At 39.8% G+C, this 19,479-nt stretch overlaps 1 long non-coding RNA gene across 2 annotated transcripts in view; it reads left to right on the forward strand.

Moving 5' to 3' along the window:
* The first annotated feature begins 1,044 nt into the window (after positions 1-1,044).
* The window catches only part of LOC142168389 (uncharacterized), a 36,607-nt gene continuing 18,172 nt past the window's right edge, over positions 1,045-19,479 (forward strand). The window contains exons 1-2 of one of the 2 annotated variants that reach the window (XR_012698252.1): positions 1,045-1,337; positions 2,954-3,215. This is a non-coding gene — a long non-coding RNA (uncharacterized LOC142168389). Of the gene's footprint in view, positions 1,338-2,953; positions 3,216-19,479 lie in introns of those variants that run through there. The other variant, XR_012698253.1, reaches the window with a different exon arrangement.

Below are 19,479 nucleotides of genomic sequence, written 5' to 3' on the forward strand. Positions count from 1 at the left end.
TACCCCTCATCCGTTAGATCGCCATGTCCCACCTTTGTTTTCCTACATGGCGCCTATGTGGATTTCTTTTTCTTCCAATTTAAATATGATCACCTATTTAAGATAATTTAACCCGCCCACCTAGTTTAAATAAGATTTTATTAACTCTATTGTTGTGCAACTTCTCGTAATTTACTTTGGTTACTGCAATAATTATGAGTTGTATTAGATTAATGATTTTGAGTTCAAAGTTATTGTTTGTCAATATGTTGTCGTTGCTATAACTATTGTATTTCGCACAATCTTCATAAATGCCGTATCAGAAAATTATTTTTCGTAGATCAATCATGGTCAATTGACCCAGTTTAGACTTTACATAGTTGTATCTCTACAAACATTTCAAAACATCATTGAGTGATTCATGTCTCCTAACTCCTAAGTATTAAAGGGAAATGAATTAACATAAAAAAAAGGTAAAATAATTAAATAAATTAATTAGAGATAACACTATAGTTTCGTTTACTCACTGTCTAAAATTTTCTCGCTCTCCGAAAAATATGGAGCTGACCCGGAGAAGAGAGATGGACGAGTGGGTGGGTGGGTGTGGGAGGGGGTGTTATGACCCGATCGGTCGTTTTGAGCTCTAGCACGTCATTCAGAAGTTTGAGATCATGAGTAGCTTCACTTCGGGTATTACGACTTGTACGCGTGGTTGAAATTTAATTTCGGGAAGTTCGGAGTCGATTTGGGAAGAAAATTCTAAATTCGGAAGCTTTAAGTTAGAAGAATTGACTAAGGTGTGACTTTTGAGCAAACGACCTCGGAACGGGAATTTGATGGTTCAAAAAGGTTTGTATAATGATTTCAGAATTGGGCGTATGTTCGGGTGGAGTATCGGGTGGCTATGGAGTATATCAGCTCTTATTACTGAAGGTTGACACTACCAAAAAAAAAAAAAAAAACATTTTTAGTGGCAATTATTTAGTGTCAAAAAACTAATTGACGCTAATTCATTTTATAACGCTCAATGTTAGTGGCAATTAAACATTTGTTGGGAATGTCTTTACCGACAACAAAAGATAATGGCCACTAAAATCAATAATCTTTTACTACTATTATTTTAGATCTTTCCTTCATTTCCCCTTTAAAAAAATGTTTTCTTTAAAGAATACTTTATTTCTCTTTACAAACAATTTACTCAGTTCTTCATTTCTGCCAAAGATGTGATTAGGGCAGTTTTTCAGCCGACAAAGATTTTTTGCCCTAGCAAGCTAATCAATTCATTCCGACGTAAATTTGTGCGACATAGACCGTTTCTCCGTCAAGCACCCTATCTATTTCTCTGTTGAAAATGACCCGTAAGTATTTTTTTTATTTGGTATCCTCACTCTCTTTCTCGAAGCTATTGGTGTAGTATCTTCATCTTGTATGTGATATGACTGCTTGTGCATTTCCATTGGTTTCCTCATGTAAGTATTCTTTATTGTTTTCCAGATGAAAGGTTATTTATCATATTGGGTGAGAAATCTAAATTATAAGTTTTTAGGACTAATCATTTTATTACTTCTTTAAGGGCGTGTATTTCATTTAGTGTAACTCTTGATTGAACCTGATGTATCATGTTCTAACATTTATAATTTTACTATTTCTGATTTCCTATCGTTTGATTTTAGGTTTGGAATAGTTTTAATTTTTTTTAAACTTAAATTTGTTGTTTCTCTAGCTAGAATTCAACCGTACAATTTTAGGAGTAGTTACTTCTCTTACATGGTTTTTATAGAGATGCTGGATAGATCAATATATTTTTCGAGTTTTGAATACCGATTAAGAGTCAGATTTGAATGAAATTAGTATGGTTGAACTCGTAATTGAATAGGTTGTCGGATTTTGTGAGTTTCGTCGGGTTCCGAGACGTGGGTCCCACTCCTAACTTTTCGAGCGGTGTTGAGAATTTTTATAAATTGTTAAATTTCAAGCATTAGAGTATATTTTTGATTAATTTGCACGTTGTTTGACTAGTTTCGTATTGAACGGCACCAATTTGGGGCTTTAGAGCGAAATTATGGCCGGAAAGTGGGATTTGAGACGAGGTAAGTCTCTTGTCTAATCTTGTGAGGGAGAAATTACCCCATATGTGATTAAATTAAATAATTGTTGCTAATTGTGGGGGTTACATACGCACGAGGTGGCGAGAGTCGGTGCGTAGCTACTATTAATGCTAAAGTCCGAGTAGTTTAGGACTCAAAAGCATGAATTACTTGTGTAAATTTTAGTCTTTACTTAATTAAATTATTTGATATATTTATATATATGTTGTGAATTGTTAGATAAAAATATTAAAGGATGGAAATCTCATATGTTTGAATTTCTGTTTAAATTAATTAATTGTTAAGAGAAATTATTCTTCCTCCCGAATTTATCTTCTAATAAATATACTCTCATTCCGGAGGTACATAAGAAAATGTCCTCCTTTCTTGTGAAGCGGACCGAACGTCTCGGCAGGATAGATGCATCTATGGATCGTGCCGCACATCCCTCGGCAGTGTACACGATACTCTGGATCGGGCCGAACGACCTCGGCAGAAATCGTGCTTGATAATAATAATAATTACACGATACTGGGACAGTTTATTGCAGCTTGTAAAGCTATTTGATTAATTGAAAATTTATTGAAATTGAATTGCAGTTTGTAAAGCTATTTGATAAATTGGACGTTTTATTGAAATTGAAGGATTTAATTAATAGATTGGAAATTGTTGCATTTGAAGGATTTTTATTATTTCTGCTAATTGAATAAAATTATTGTTAACTCTGTGAATCATGCTGATTTGAATAATTATAATTTATTCCATTTATTATTGTTGACCCTTAGTGAGTGTCAAAGTCGGCCATCTCGTCTCTACCACTTCGAGATTAGGCTTGATACTTACTGGGTACACGCTGTTTATGTACTCATGCTGTACTTTTTGTGCAGGACCTGAGACAAGTACTAGTGGGGGACCTATCGTCTTCACCCACATTTTTCAGGGGCATAGTGGTGAGCTGCTTTCTGAGCCATCCTGCAGCTACCGGTGCCTCTTCTTGTATTTTTAATTCTGTCCATTTTCATTTCAGGCAGTATTTGGAGTTTTGTATAATCTACTAGATGCTCATACACTTGTGACACCAGGTCTTGGCACATACATTGGTAAACTTTGGTGTCTTATTATTTTTCTTGGATTTTAATTTTATCGATATATGTTTAATTTATTAGTTGGCTTGCCTAGCTATAGTGTTGGGCGCTATCACGACCTATAGGTGAAATTGGGTCGTGATATGGGGGGTTGGGAATTATGATTTCCATTTATTTTAGTTAGTGTGTCTTATTTAAATTGGGTGGGCGGGTTAAATTATCTTAAATAGGTGACTATATCTAAATTGGAAGAAAAAGAAATCCACATAGGCGCCATGTAGGAAAACAAAGGTGGGACATGGCGATCTAACGGATGAGGGAAAAATATGATCCTAAAGTATAATTGTAAAGATAAATATGTCAAGAAAGTATAACGAAGGGAAAATGTAACCCTTTTTGAAGAGTAGAGGGGTAAATATGATCCTAAAGTATAACGAAAGGCAAATGTAACCCTTTTTAATATTTAAGGGGTAAATATGAACCTAATGTATAACGGTAAGGATATTTTTAATAAAAAATTTAAACGGAGGGTAAATAAAACCTATTTATGATAGTAGAGGAGCAAATCAGACCCTTATCCGAAAGATTTATTAAGTCAGAATTAAGAGAAAGAATGCAATTACAAAATTAAAGAAGCATGACTGGACAAATTTCTAAAACCTACTTATTTTAAAAAATATTTTTTGTAAGAAGTGCTTTTAGAGAAAGTATTTTTGGATAGTAACAGTTTGTGTTTGATTAACCAATCTGAAAAATATTTTTAATAATATTAGATTTGTGCTTCACCAAAGTTCCACAAGCACTTTTGAGAAAAAATAAATTTATTCAATTTTTTAAAAATAACTTCTGCTCTCAAAAGTACTTTTTTTCCCTTAAAATTTTGATCAAACACTTGTTTGCAAGGAATTGCAGACTATTCATGGGTGAGTGAATTATGCTATTCTATCTTCACTGTAAAGTTGGACATGTAAATAGGGTGGGTTGTCATTTTTCAGTTCGGTATTTAAAGTGAAAAAATTAGCCGGATTTGTCACTCTTTGTGTCGGCTATTAGAATTAAGCCATATTTTTAATTGTAATAATAAAGTAGCTACAGATCATATTAAATTGACGTTTTTGCTTAAACTAAAATACGAAACACAACTTCAACAATCTGTATTGAAGTTCGAAACCCCTTAAACGCTTCCTATTTTTTTAGCCTTTACTAGTGTAAAATCCAGAAACGATTCCTGAAATTTAAAATAATTTGGTTCAAACCTTCATGGGTGAACCAATATAAAAATGATTCAAACCACTGTAATCGTTACCAGGTTTGAATTTATAAATATTTGAAACTCAATAATTGTTGCCGAAATTTGAAACTAAAATACCTGTGGTACCTCTTTCGAACTCAAGGATAATGTCTTGTAGTCTTGTGGAAGATAGAACTTTGTGATTATATCATGGAGTTCAAATTAAGGTAGTTTTGGATGAAACAATATGAGAAAGATTCAAACCCCAGTAATCATTGTTGAGGTTTGAAACCCAGTAATCATTGTTGGGTTTGAACCTATAAAGGTTTGAATCCTAGTATTTGTACTGGGGTTTGAACTCCAATACATTGTGCTAAAATTTTACCTTTAAAAGCTCTTGAAGTCTGATACCAAGCTGTCACGATCCAAAATTCACTGTAGGCCGTGATGGCACCTAACGCCGTCGTCAGGCAAGTCAACAGTAATTTATTAATTTAATTACCCATTTTAGTATTTTGAAATCATAATTTTCCTTAATTGAATAGTATAAAATAGAATTTACAGAATAATGAATATATTTACACGAACCGCAATGATGAACAACCTGAAGGAACTCCCAAAACCCGGTGTCACAAGTACATGAGCATTTTTTAAGAAGTACAACAACATTACAACATCTGCCGAGAATGTAAATAAGACAGGATAAAATAGTTAGTACGATGTAGACTCGGTGGACTGCGCTGCGTGGCCTGGGTTGCACCTCATATAAAGTCTGCTAAACAGATGTGCCTACGAGCCAAGATGATAATCCAATGAACCTGTCAGATCCTGCATATTTAGTATAGAAGTGCAGCAAAAGTATGTAAATCAACGCGTATCCAGTAAGTATCTAGCCTAACCTTGGAGAAGTAGTGATGAGGGGTCGACATCGATACTTACTATAGGTCCAAATAAATAACATGATAATTCATAACAGATATGAAGTGCACAACAATAGTGGAGTAAATCTGAAATTTATTTATTTTTTTAATTATTTCCTTTAAAGTATAAATTTCTCGATCTTGCAATATACCTTAATAGCTCAAAAAATGCCAAGTGTCAATACCAAATAACTAAGGAATATAATAAAAATGTCGGGCATCATGTCACGATCCAAACAAACCCCTGTTGTGATGGCGCCTATCGTAGAATTAGGCAAGCCGACTCATTTCCAAAACAAACCGATATTTTCATTTCAAAGATAATTTCAATGCTATTTAATATAAAAACCTTCGCAAAGGAGTTCAAATCAAAATAAAAGTGTGAAAAAGAAAAGCCCGAATAAGCTTCACATCAACCGAATGGCATACTCTTCAACAATAGCAGTATGGAGCCAATCAATCCGGATCGGTGTAGAATAAACATCCTAATTGAGCCTACCAATGGCCCGCAAATCAACTATGGTCAGCCACCAATAGATAAATAACCTCCGAAAGTCCACAATGACGAAATCATAGTACTTTCTATCATCTGGCTAGCACCGGCCAAAACTTCACAGTCCACAACCATGAAACAATCTGCTCCTGAGAACTCCCAATCTCCAATTCCATAGAACACATGAATCACCATATTTGATTCCACCTCCACCGCCCGAATGCCTAACACCTCTCTCATACACAATCATCCCACGAGAAATACTTAAAAAAAAAATCTTCAGTGCCACCTCGCAAAAATTTGAATATCAACAGTCGATCAACCAGGAGAGTGCCGCAATACCAGTGAAGTACCCATAAATTAAAATACATTGCCCCTTCTGAAATGTATACTCTCATCAAGCTATACCAGATAGTAATATCATTTACCTAGTCATCGGAAATCGTTCATGCTGCCTAAGAATTTATGTCCTTCCCTTCAAAACTGAACTGTGACCTTGTACATGTAAATCCTATTCCCACACAATACACCACATCTATTATGCCATCATGTGACAAGCATAAGAATTCCATTATCAACTCTGAGTCACTAGCAAATTACATACCTTATTAGTCAGAAACATCTTTCTCGCTTCTTTCTAGGAGAAAATCATAACACACAACACGCTACGTACATCGGTAGAAAATATCCGATTCAAACCATGGTAGAACCCATCATGAATACTTTGAAATCCATTTGCACATAACCAAGCTATCTAAACTGAATTTCTCTAACTCTACCAAGCAACACAGGTTGCCAAATTCGAGAGCATTGCCACGAAATACTTGTAGATACTAGCCACATCATAAGTACCCAAAGAACCGATCATACCTATTATTGTGCGAACCCAACCTACTACCAAGCTGTCCTATTTCTCCAAGTTCTTTCTAAATTGCCTTCAAATTACTACTTTTTCCTTGTTAGAACACTATTATCCTTAACTAAAACTTACCCCACGAACTCTAGCATAGAATCACACCGCCCTAAGGCTTATAAGCCGTTGTATTCCCTTTTTATGTATCCCAAAGGTTCCATAACCAAAAATGCTTACTCCGAAGAGACTTTATGTGAACCTAAAACTGTTTCCTTCACCTTCTTGATACTGAAATGCATAATTCACAATGATATAAGATGCCACGAGTCTCAACACCGTTCAATGCAACTCTCAGTTTTCTAGCCATATTTATAAATCTTGAATCCATTGGAACCATTCTCGAGAGTCATCCACTCTACTCAATTCTCGAATTAACCGACCAAACGAACCGAAATGACCTGTGCCCCATTAGTACACCAACACCCAAGGGAATAAAGAGTAACCCACACTCCTACGCAACCGAGCAAAATCCCGCTCCATGTACACTACATTCTCTGTGAATAACCACTCAATTATTTTATGGTCCTCCTATAACCATAGAGTATAATACAACCTGTGTCCAGAAATTTCTTTTCCCGAGTCATCCTCGATCTCGACCTCTGCAAGTCATAACTGATTCACCGGTATACCCCGAACCGAAACTAATACGACCCATAACCGTGCAATCAACTCGTCGATAGCAGACTCCCTAACTTAGCCTTAAGTTGCAATTATATAAAATTAGAACCCATAAGGATTCCTCCTTCTCAATTACTAAGGTCTCGCACCGTTAACCTGCCAGACTTCTCGAAGTCTTTTATTAAGCCTTTTATGAACATTCTGAATCTCCATCCAAAATCACATACGCGACCTCCTACCGGGTAGCAAGTAATATTCCTCTCAAAAGCTTCATCAACATCACGCCACCGCTAGGTGCACACAGGAGATAACCCACATGTGGAATTCCTTACCGACATCTTCCAATGACACTGCACTGAGTGCAACGACCACTAAATCCGTAAATTCTCCCGAGTTCATGCTCACCCACCATTTGTATAAGTCTGCACTTTCCCTATTGATATCAACTGTACGTCAACAATACCTTCCGAACTCAAGTCATATTGCACCCGACACGATAATCAAATCTTTACGCCTTTATTCATTTCAAACACACTCCTTTATGCCATATTCAATTTTCCTTTGTACACTAACCATCACTCCAAATAGAGTCTGCAGGCCGATTCACATATTAACATGATTCCAAACCATTCTACACTTTCTCAAGGCCACGACTACCCTACTAGTGAATTCATATGCTAATCTGCCACTCTTACTTCGGTTAAATCATCTCCTTTAAGAAACTTCTCAACCTCTACTTCTCCTACTTGACCTGCCAGTACTTCAACCACCGCAAAACACTTCCCGTCATGTCTTCCCTCATACTTTGCTACCCAACTTCTGCATCAAATCGAAATGTATCTCTGTCGCACCTGAACCAATAAAATGTTGCCGACTCTAAGTCTCTTCGAAGATCATCTCTCTCGAGCCATAAACATCAAAAATACCCATTCGCAAACACAATTACTACACAATCACTTACTCTTCTTGAGTCTAAACTCATTGACAAGACATGACAATTTAATTTGCCCCAAAATTTAACAACGTGAAAGACCCTTCAAAACATTCACACTCGAGACCGTACGTCACATCAAAACGAAAATCAAGCGCCCAATGGCCTTCCTTTACATCTCAAGGAAACACTTCTCATCATATTCAAATCGTCTTAACATATCCCGCAGTTACATCATACTCATCACAAAGCCATTCCATCTCTCATCGAGCCACGAATTCTACTCGTAGGGGCATTACCGGACATATGAGTCCAAATGTACATGTTACAACTGAAGCTACCAACGTGACTAAATTGGTCCTAGTTACTCTTCGGGGCGGAGTGGAAGAAGGGGGGGATTCTCGAACGCGGAAAGGATCCAATGAATTCGAAAGAATTGAACGAGGAGCCGTATGAGGTGAAAATCATTAAACCTGGCCTCAAGTCCTCCAGACTAGCCCATCACCAAAACACATAATATACATCTCGAACCTCGATCATAGAATCACAAGCCGGCAATGCACAACTGATACCGAGCGCTCATGTGTGCATACGAATGCGTGGAAGGAATTCAAAGAGTTATGTTTCAAGCTGAATCAATTTCGCACGATAGAATACAAGAAAGTGAAATTTTCCTAAGGGTTCTGCAGCCTCTTGAAGATAAGTACAGACGTCTCCGTACCAATACGCAAGACTCTAATAAACCCGCTTATGACTCATGAGACCTATGTAACCTAGGCTCTGATACCAATCTGTCACGACCCAAACAAACCCCTGTCGTGATGGCGCCTATCGTGGAACTAGGCAAGCCGACTAATTTCCAAAACAAACCGATATTTTCATTTCAAAGATAATTTCAATGCTATTTAACATAAAAACCTTCGCAAAGGAGTTCAAATTCAAAACAAAAATGCGGAAAAGAAAAGCCCGATATCGGGGTGTCACTAGTCATGAGCATCTACTACAATCTGTCTAACAATATCAAGGCTAACTCAGCCTGGAAAATAGCTAAATACAACTAGAGGAAGATAAGAGGGAGAAGAGCAGGGGCTTCGGTCGCCAAGCAGCTACCTTACTATCCCCAAGAAAATCTGCAACCAAAATAATCAACAACCGCTACCGTGTCCAGCTACACCTGGATCTGCACACAAGGTGCAGGGAGTAACGTGAGTACGCCAACTCAGTAAGTAACAACAATAAATAAAGACTGAGCAGTAGTGACGAGCAATAAAGCATATAACGTTCATATCGAGAAATTTCAGTAAAATACCACATGCTTTAAAAATTAGGATTTGAATCAAAACATCTCGTTTAAACCCAGTTCCAGTAAAAATCATTTAAAGATATTTTTCAACAGTTTTCAAACAGAGGAAAAATGCAAAGGTGAGCAAAAATGATGAAATCATAAATAGCCCCTCGGGCAAAACATCACTCATATACAGCCCCTCGGGCAAACCTCACAGTCACTCGTGCCACTCGGGCATACCTCACAATCACTCTTGCCACTCGAGCATACCTCACAATCACTCATGCCTCCCAGTCACTCAGCACTCGGCACTCGCACTCAATAGGTACCTGTGCTCACTGGAGGTGTGTACAGACTCCGAAGGGGCTCTTTCAGCCGAAGCGCTATATCAAGCCAAATCATGGCATAAATCACTCAGGCCCTCGGCCTATATCAAACATGCTGCGGCGTGCAGCCCGATCCCATAAATATGCAACATGCTGCGGCGTGCAGCCTGATCCCATAAATATCCTCACAAATCAGGCCCTCATCCTCACTCAGTCATAAACCTCTCAAGCCACTCGGGTATTTCAGTAAAAACAGGGTGCTCAGCCCAAAACAACATTTATATGCATCAAAATCGAGTAATAAAACTGAGTTATGCAGTAAACAGGTATAACCATGACTGAGTATAGATTTTCAATCGAAAACATTGAGAGGATAACAAAGTTAAAATAAAATAAAACCCCTAAGGGTCCAAACAGCACTGGCACAAGGCCCAAACATGGCATTCAACCCAATTTACAGAAACTCTTTCTAAAACATATAAGTATCATATAGTTTCAACAAAGTATGCAATTTTACAGTTACTACGGGACGAACCAAGTCACAATCCCCAACAGTACATGCCCACACGCCCGTCACCTAGCATGTGCGTCACTAAAAATAGTAGAATGATACAAAATTCGGGGTTTCATACCCTCAGGACTAGATTTACAATCGTTACTTACCTCAAACCGGCCAAATCTCTACCCCGAAATGCTCTTGTCTCTGGACTCGGCCTCCAAATGCTCCAAATCTATTTACAATCAGTACAATACCATCAATATACGCTAATGGAATGAATTCCACAAGAAAAACTATTAAATTAGACAAAACCCGAAATTGGCTCAAACCCGGCCCCCGAGCCCATGTATCGAAATCTGACAAAATTTACAAAACTAGAAAGCTCATTCACTCACAAGTCTAACCATACCAAATTCATCAAAATGCGACATCGTTTGGTCCTTCAAATCCATAAATTAAACTCTAAAACAACTCTTAACCCTAACCCCTCACTTTTACTAATTACAATAATTAAATAACGGAAAATCACCATGTATACAAGTATTAGGGCTCAAGCAACTTACCTCACTGATAGCCCTTGAATCACCTTTCGAAAATCACTCCAAAAGCTCCAAAAACCGACTTGAAAATGGTGGAAATGAACCAAAATTCGCGAAGTGCTATCTATACATTCTGCCTAGATTTTCGCACCTGCGACCTATTCCAAGCGCCTGCAGGACCGCACCCGCGGTCAAAAATCCTCGCACCTGCGAGAATCACTTAAACTCTCAGCCTCCGCACTTGCGCCCAGGTCTCGCACCTGCGGGCTCGCAGGTGCGTCCAAATCCTTCGCGCCTGCGCTCAAGCCTTGGCCTCCCATTTTTTGCATCTGCGCTTCAAATTCTCGCGCCTGCGGTAGCGCACCTGCGCATTTCTTTCCGCTTCTGCGAAGCCTGCCCAACGCCCACTTTTCTGCATCTGCGGACTCCCCTTGCGCACTAGCGACCTCGCACCTGCGACTCCTCTTTTCGCAGTTGCGAAAATAGTAGTAGCAGCAGCTTCAACTTCATTTTCCAACTTCGACAAATCCGTTAACCACTCGGAATCACTCCGAGGCCCTCGGGACCTCAACCAAAAATACCAACATGTCATATATCAATATACAAACTTAGTCGAACTTTTGAATCACTCAAAATAACATCAAATCACCAAATTACCGTCGGATTCAAGCTTAAGAACTTCTAAATTTCCAAATTCGGCAACCGATGCCGAAACCAACAAAACAACGTCCGAATGACCTCACATTTTGCACACACTTCACAATTGACGCTTCGAATCCATTTCAACTTCCGGAATTCCATTCCGACCCGGATATCAAAATTTTCACTGTCGACCAAAAATCGCCAAATTTCCAATTTCGCCAATTCAAGCCTAATTCTACCACGGACCTCCAAATCACATTCTGGATACACTCCTAAGTCCAAAATCACCTAACGGAGCTAACAGAATCATCAGAATTCAAATCCGAGATCGTTTACACATAGGTCAACATCCGGTTGACTTTTCCAACTTAAGGTTCTAAATAAGAGACTAAGTGTCTCATTCCACTCCGAAACCACTCCGGGCCCGAACCAACTAACCCGGTATATCATAATATAGCTTAAGAGCATAAAGGAAACAGAAATGGGGGAAATGAAGCTATAACTCCCGAAACGACCGGCCGGGTCGTTACACATCAGTGGGAGGTTTATCTCGTGAATATTCAGACTAATAGCGATAAAATGCACTATTCTGCCTAGGTCGTCCGGCCCGATCCAGAATAACATGTACATTGCCGAGGGACGTGCGACATGATCCATAGTGAATCTATATACTGCCGAGGCGTTCGACCCACTCCACAAGAAAAGGAAGGAGTTACCGAATTACGAGGCACGTGTTTACAATACAACATATGAGCACAAAATAAATTTAATCTTTACCATTTCTCAAATGACTCGCCCACAACTCAAAGTGTTAAGGCTTAGCCTAGTGCACATATATTTACTTCTAAATCAATTTCAATAATAACTTCAATTAATTAAGCCAGCAGAATGAGTTTAAATAATTCAAATATTACGTGATAAGATCCTAAGTCTACCCGGACATAACATGTTGTAGCTACGTACGGACTCTCGTCACCTCGTGCGTATGTAGCACCCACAACTAGTTGCACATAACAATAAATATCACCTAGGGGTAGTTTTCCCCTCACAAGGTTAGACAGGAGACTTACCTCGCTCCGAAATTCCATAACCAGCTCCAACATCACTCAACCACCTCAACCCGATGCTCGTCTCTTCAAAACTAGCCAAACAACGTGCGAACCATTCAAAATACCCATAATTAATAGTTCATAACAATCCCCAACTCCGCTCTAAAAGTCAATAAAGTCGACCCTCGGGCCCACGTGCCCGAATTCTAAAATTTTCCAAGATAAACTTTACCCATAACACCACGAATTAAAATATATAACCTATCCCAAATTTCATGTCCAATTTCGTGGTCAAAATCCAAAAATACCAAATTCTAGGTTTTCTACCAAAATCCCAAATTTCTACTAATTTCCATGTTTCAACCCATATATAAACTATATATTTAACTTGTAATAGGTGGGAGTCACTTACCTTGTGTTGCTTGATGAAAATCTCACCTTGAAGCTCTCCAAAATCTCCCCAGCCAAGTGAAAATGAGAGAAAATGGGTCAAATCCCGTTTTCAAAAGAACACCTCTACCCAAACGACTTTTCGCACCTGCAGAACACTAGCCATACCTGCGGCTCCACACCTACTGAAAAATCCATCGCAGGTGCGGTTCCCTCCAAGACAGGAAAAAATTCGCTTCTGCGGACCTATTTCCGCTCCTGCACGACCGCTTCTTCGGTCCCCCACACGCTCTTGCGCTTCCACACGTGCAGATATCCCTCCGCTTCTGCGACCCAGCTACCCCTCTCGTTTTCCTCTTCTGCGGAGTACCCTTCGTATCTGCAGGATCACAGATGCGGAAATAGCCTCGCATCTGCGGCCACCCCAGCTCAATATTATTGCCGCTTCTGCGGCCACAATGCCGCATCTGCGGCCCTTAACACGTAGGTGCGATTGCACCAGTAATTGGCCAACACCAGCATTCCTCAACTTTAAATTTTTGATCCGATTCTAATCCGAAACTCACCCGAGGCCCTCGGAACCTTAACTAAACATACCAACACATCCCAAAATATAATACGAACTTAGTGGAAGCCTTAAACCACGTCAAACCACATCAAAATCATGAATCGCGCCTCGAATCAAACTTATAACTTTTCGAATTTCCAAATTCTATATCTTGTGCCGAAACGTATCAAATCAATCCGGAATGACTTCAAATTTCGCACACGAGTCATAAATGACATAACAAGGTTATTCCAAAGCTCGTAACCCCAAACGGACATCGATAACATTAAAATCCACTTCAAGTCAAACTTAAGAATTTTTTAAACTTTTAAAATACCAACCTTCCATAGTAAGCGACGAAATGCTCCTGGGTGATCCAATACTCAACCCGAACATACGTCGAAGTCTAAAATCATCATACAAACCTATTGGAACCTTCGAATCCCGATTTCGAGGTCGTTTACTCTAAAGTCAAACCGGTCAATTCTTCCAACTTAAAGCTTACGAAATTAGAATTTTCTTTCCAAATCAATCCCGAACTTCCCGAAATTCAAATTCCGACCACACGTACAAGTCATATTACCTTAAGTGAAGCTACTCAAGGCCTCAAACCACTGAACGACGTGCTAGAGCTCAAAACGATCGGTCGGGTCGTTACATTCTCCCCCACTTAAACATACGTTAGTCCTCGAACGTGCTAAGAACTGTTCAGGATTTGTCCAAAATCACTCTTTAACACCTCGTGCACCTACCCGTGCCACCACATTCCAGTTGAACACACTAGCTCAAGCCAGACTGATAATCCTCCTTATAACCTTAGCTAACAAGCTTTAGAACCAAGTTCCAACTTCCGAATTTCTTTACAAGGCTTGATTCTAACACACGAACACCGTACCAATCACCACACAATGTACCAAAATATTATCATGCATCTATGCTGAAATCACACCATGCACCACATAAATCGGTTGCCCATAATAACATCCTTCGACCACAATAGCTATAATTTCACGAATCCACTGCCCGCAATATATCTCATGACGCATATAAATCCTGTCCCAACTCTCGCAATACTGCCATGACGAAAGAGATGTGTAGAAACTCATAACCACCTGCCAGATCAATAATTCATGGAGTCTCTCCTCCTAACAAGAACCATTACCTCATTCTGAATTGAATAACGATATTTTATCTTTAATGTACCTTATATAAATCAGATTGCACTAATTTCAGGTCCAATAATCTCGTCTCACCCAGTACAAGCTGCTCAGGCAATAAGCCGTCTCAGACACTACCAAAAATTCTTATTTGGCGCCCACAACGCGCCAACAAACTACAACTCGAATGCGATACATAAGGAAAACGAACTCTGGAGAAGGACTACCCAGCTCGCGTAACGAATGAATCGACCGAATAGATGTTGTGAACCTACCTCAAGGATGAAAACAAGGCACACAAAATATGTGTAAGGAGCTATACTCAGCCTTTCGTTGTTGCGGCATGCAACCCGATCCGACATGACATTATTGCGGCGTGCAACCCGATCCACATAACATGCCCATGGTGGCATGCCACCCGATCTGCACATAACAATCACGAAGAAAACACCCATATCAAGCGGTAACACTTGTACATATGAAATGCCCGAATATCGACCACAAGTACGCCAAATGCATAATACCAAATACTGGGGACACAGATAGCGCCATACGTTATGAACCCCAAGCACAACTAAGGTGCAATAAATGACCTGCATCTCAAGAGCCATCTTGCTCACATAACACCACAAGCTACACGGGACCTCAACACGTGTTCAAATAACCAAACCGTCTCACAACCCATATCGCACAATAGAGATTTATATGGAATAACTGACGATGGGAATATCATCCAATGCCCGACGACTCCTCCGTATGTAATGCTATGACGAATGAATACGTCCCACTTGATGTAGAGCACACATTCTCATTAGACCCATCAATGGGCCTCAAGCTAGTTCTGATCATACCATACTGGGATAATAACCTTCCAAAGATCCACAATAGCCCTATTCATGACACATAAGAACAACCGTCAAATCCGAAACAAACTCACACTGGCCATCACCCAAGGAATAGGGCGCCTCTCAGGCATAAGCTCTAGCATTTGCGATATTACCATAACCTTCATACTTGGTCTTAATTTTTAATAATCAAGTGACTAACATCCCACACTTATACAAATATCCCCGTGGGGTACGCTCCCATGACCTTCCGCTCAGGTAGCAAAGTCCGCACATCCATACCACCAACCATACTAATTCTTCAAGGCAAATCACAATTCGCCAATCAATACACAATGCCTCTTCCACAGAACACCATTATCAGGCGATACTAAGATAACTCCAACTCACTCTAAACATCTAATTCTTTCCTGCTCATCCGAGATCGCGACATTCTTATCAACACCGAACCGCAACCTTGATCCTCAACTTCTAATTTCCATGCCGCTCACTACACCTATTATGCCGCAATGCAAGAATACACAAATTCATCATAATCCCTGAACTACCAGTAGAATAACACTTTATTGGCTAGAAACCTTTCACTTAGCTCATCTCCGAAGAGCCCATGCAACACGCAACTGAATTACTAAACCGCATAAAATACAACCTCAAACCGTTATTTAAACCGTCATAACTCTTCCGGAATCCATTTACACAACAAACCATTTGAATCAAATACCCCCCAAATCAATCAAGTTATGGTGGTTGTCAACCCCGCACGTACAACCACAAACCACATGTATAACTTCACACACCGAAGGGACTGATCATTGCCACGATCATACTAATTCAACCATTACCAACCGACCCCACTTCTTTCAATTTACTCTTGATCTGACTTAGAAATATAATAGCTCTATTCACAACATAACGAACTCCACCCACACTCATCCCAGTGACACGAATCGCGAGACCACGTCATCTTAATACCCATTAATCCTCTCATACCTCTTTATGCGCACAATAGCATCTCCAACTGGTGCACCCATTTTGCGAGACCTTCCGCGCATCTGAAGCTATTTCTTCCTTTTCTCCAATACTGCACTGAATACCCGATGATAACATAGAACCTTCCAAGTCTTGTCCGCAATCCTCTGTGAAAACTCTATCCTTACCCACACAATGGACCCGAAATCCTTAGGCACTGCACTTCAGTTCATGAACCCACTAGAATCGTTGTTAAGAGTCACCCACTCTGACCTGATCCCGAATGTCACCAAAACTTCAACGCTTTGCTAGCACATGAACACACTCTCGAAGAAGCAACCAACTGAATTCTTTTCCTTGTACATTACATCCATATGAAGCATACACTCGGAGTCTTCCCAAATCCTGCACCTCAATCGATAAGGCAAAGTATAGCACACATTCATCGAGTTCCTTGTTCGACTTACTCCTGGAATTTTCTTTTCCTTAATCATAAATAATCCACCAATACACCGATAACCAGAAATCACACAAGCAGACAACCACGCGATCCAATCGTAGACGGTGGGGCTCCCCCACTTAGCTTTAAGCTACCATCACATACTGTAGAGCCCACAACGATTCCCCCTTCTCATTTACCATGATCCCGTACCGTTAACCCACCAATTTTTCTTAAAGTCCTTTGTTAAGATTTTTATGAACATTCCGAATCATCAGTTACAATCACATATTCGACCTCTTGTTGGGTAGCAAGTAGTATAATTCGCAGAAGTTTCATCAACATCACACAACCGCTAACCTACGCACAGGAGATAACCCACCTGTGGAATTCCTTACTGACATCCCCCAACGACGCTGCACTGGATATAACTGCCACTTAATCAGTAAACGCTTCTAAGCCCATGCTCGTCCACCAACTACACAAGTCCGTTCCTTCCCCGCTAACATCAACGGAAAGTTCAACAATACCTTCCAAACTCAAAGCTATGTTGCATCCATAACGATAATCAAATCTTCTCACCCCTCTTTATTGCAAGCAAACTCCTCTCTGCCATGTTCAATCTTCCTCCGCACAATAACCACCATTCCAATTATAATCCGTGGACCTAGTCACTCCCACCATGCCTCCCAAAATTGCTCTAATCTTCCTCGAGGTACGTGGCTATCCTACCACAGAATCCATACGCTACCCGACCACTCCCACTTTGGTCAAACCATCTCCTTTAAGCAACTTCTCGACCTCCGATTCTCGTACATGACCTGCTAGTAATTCACCCACCGCGAGACACCTCCCGCCATGTCCTTCCTCATACTTCGCTTCCCCAACGTTGCCTTAAACCAAATCCATACTTGTAGCACCGGAACTAATGAATTACTACCAACTCTAAACCTCCTATAAGATCATCTTTCTCGAGCCATCAACATTAGAATTACCAATTCTATTCGGAACCACTACACACCGCTATCTATGACAACCGACCCTCAGGCACCATTTCACAACACCCTGCCCCGAAGGAAAAATCAAGAAGACCATACCACCGGTGAACCTTAATGCATTCAAACAAAGAAGACGACACCGCATCACAATGAAAATTCCACCACGCTCGAAAATACCAAGTCTCTTTACTCCATCAACCAAAACCTGAACATCCATAGTCCAATTGCCTTTCCTTTGTTGGAATAAATGTTGAACCTTTAAATAATGCACTGAAAAACCCTTCTTTCAAGTCATTCACTGCCTCAACACATAAACGAGCACCCCATCATTACATTGATACTGTGCGACATCGTCGCATGAACATCATTGAAATCTGTGTATAGCCTCAACCCATAAAAGATACAACTACTGAGCTGAAATGACAGAACATCCTTCCACAAGGTGACGATAATAGCCTGCCTGAATATGCAGGGAGAGCATCATGCACCGCGTCTGTAGTATCAATACAACTCCTCGATGCCCAACTGATAACAAGCACTTCACGTTGCATACGATTGAGTAAGAAGGAGATAAAGGCACAAGCCTCATTGAAACGAACCGCACGATGAGAAATCAAGAAGGGAAGTGCTCCTAACAGCCTTGTAGCCTCTCGAAGAAAAGTATAGACGTCTCCGTACCGATCCTCAAGACTCTACTGGACTTGCTCATGACTCGTGAGACCAAAGTGAACCTAATGCTCTGATACCAAGCTGTCACGACCCAAAATCTACTATAGGCCGTGATGACACCTAACGTCGCCTTCAAGCAAGCCAACTGTGATTTACCAATTTAATTACCTATTTTAGTATTTTGAAATCATAATTTTCCTTAATTGAACATTATAAAATAGAATTTACAGAGTAATGAATATATTTACACGAACCACAATGATGAACAACCTGAAGGAACCCCCAAAATACGGTATCACAAGTGCATGAGAATTTTTTAAGAAGTACAACAACAATACAACATATGTCGAGAATGTAAATAAGACAGATAATATAGTTAGTACGATGGAGACTCGGTGGACTGCGCTGTGTGGCCTGGGTTGCATCTCATATAAAGTCTCCTCAACAGATGTGCCTACGAGCCAAGATGATCATCCAATGAACCTGCCAGATCCTGCACATTTAGTATAGAAGTGCAGCATGACTACGTAAATCAACGCGTACACAGTAAGAATCTAGCCTAACCTCGGAGAAGTAGTGACGATGGGTCGACATCGACACTTACTAGAGGTCTAAATAAATAACATGATTTTCATAACAGATATGAAGTGCACAACACTAGTGGAGTAAATCTGAAATTTCAAAATTTTCCAATTCTTTCCTTTAAAGTATAAATTTCTCGATCTTGCAATCTACCTTAATAGCTCAGAAAATGCCAAGTGTCAATACCAAATAAATAAGGAATGCCATAAAAATGTCGGGCATCAGTGGGAGGTTTATCTCGTGAATATTCGGACTAATAGCGATATAAAGCACGATTCCGTCGAGG

Source organism: Nicotiana tabacum, chromosome 13 (assembly GCF_000715075.1).
Source record: "Nicotiana tabacum cultivar K326 chromosome 13, ASM71507v2, whole genome shotgun sequence".
NCBI classification, from domain to species: domain Eukaryota; kingdom Viridiplantae; phylum Streptophyta; class Magnoliopsida; order Solanales; family Solanaceae; genus Nicotiana; species Nicotiana tabacum.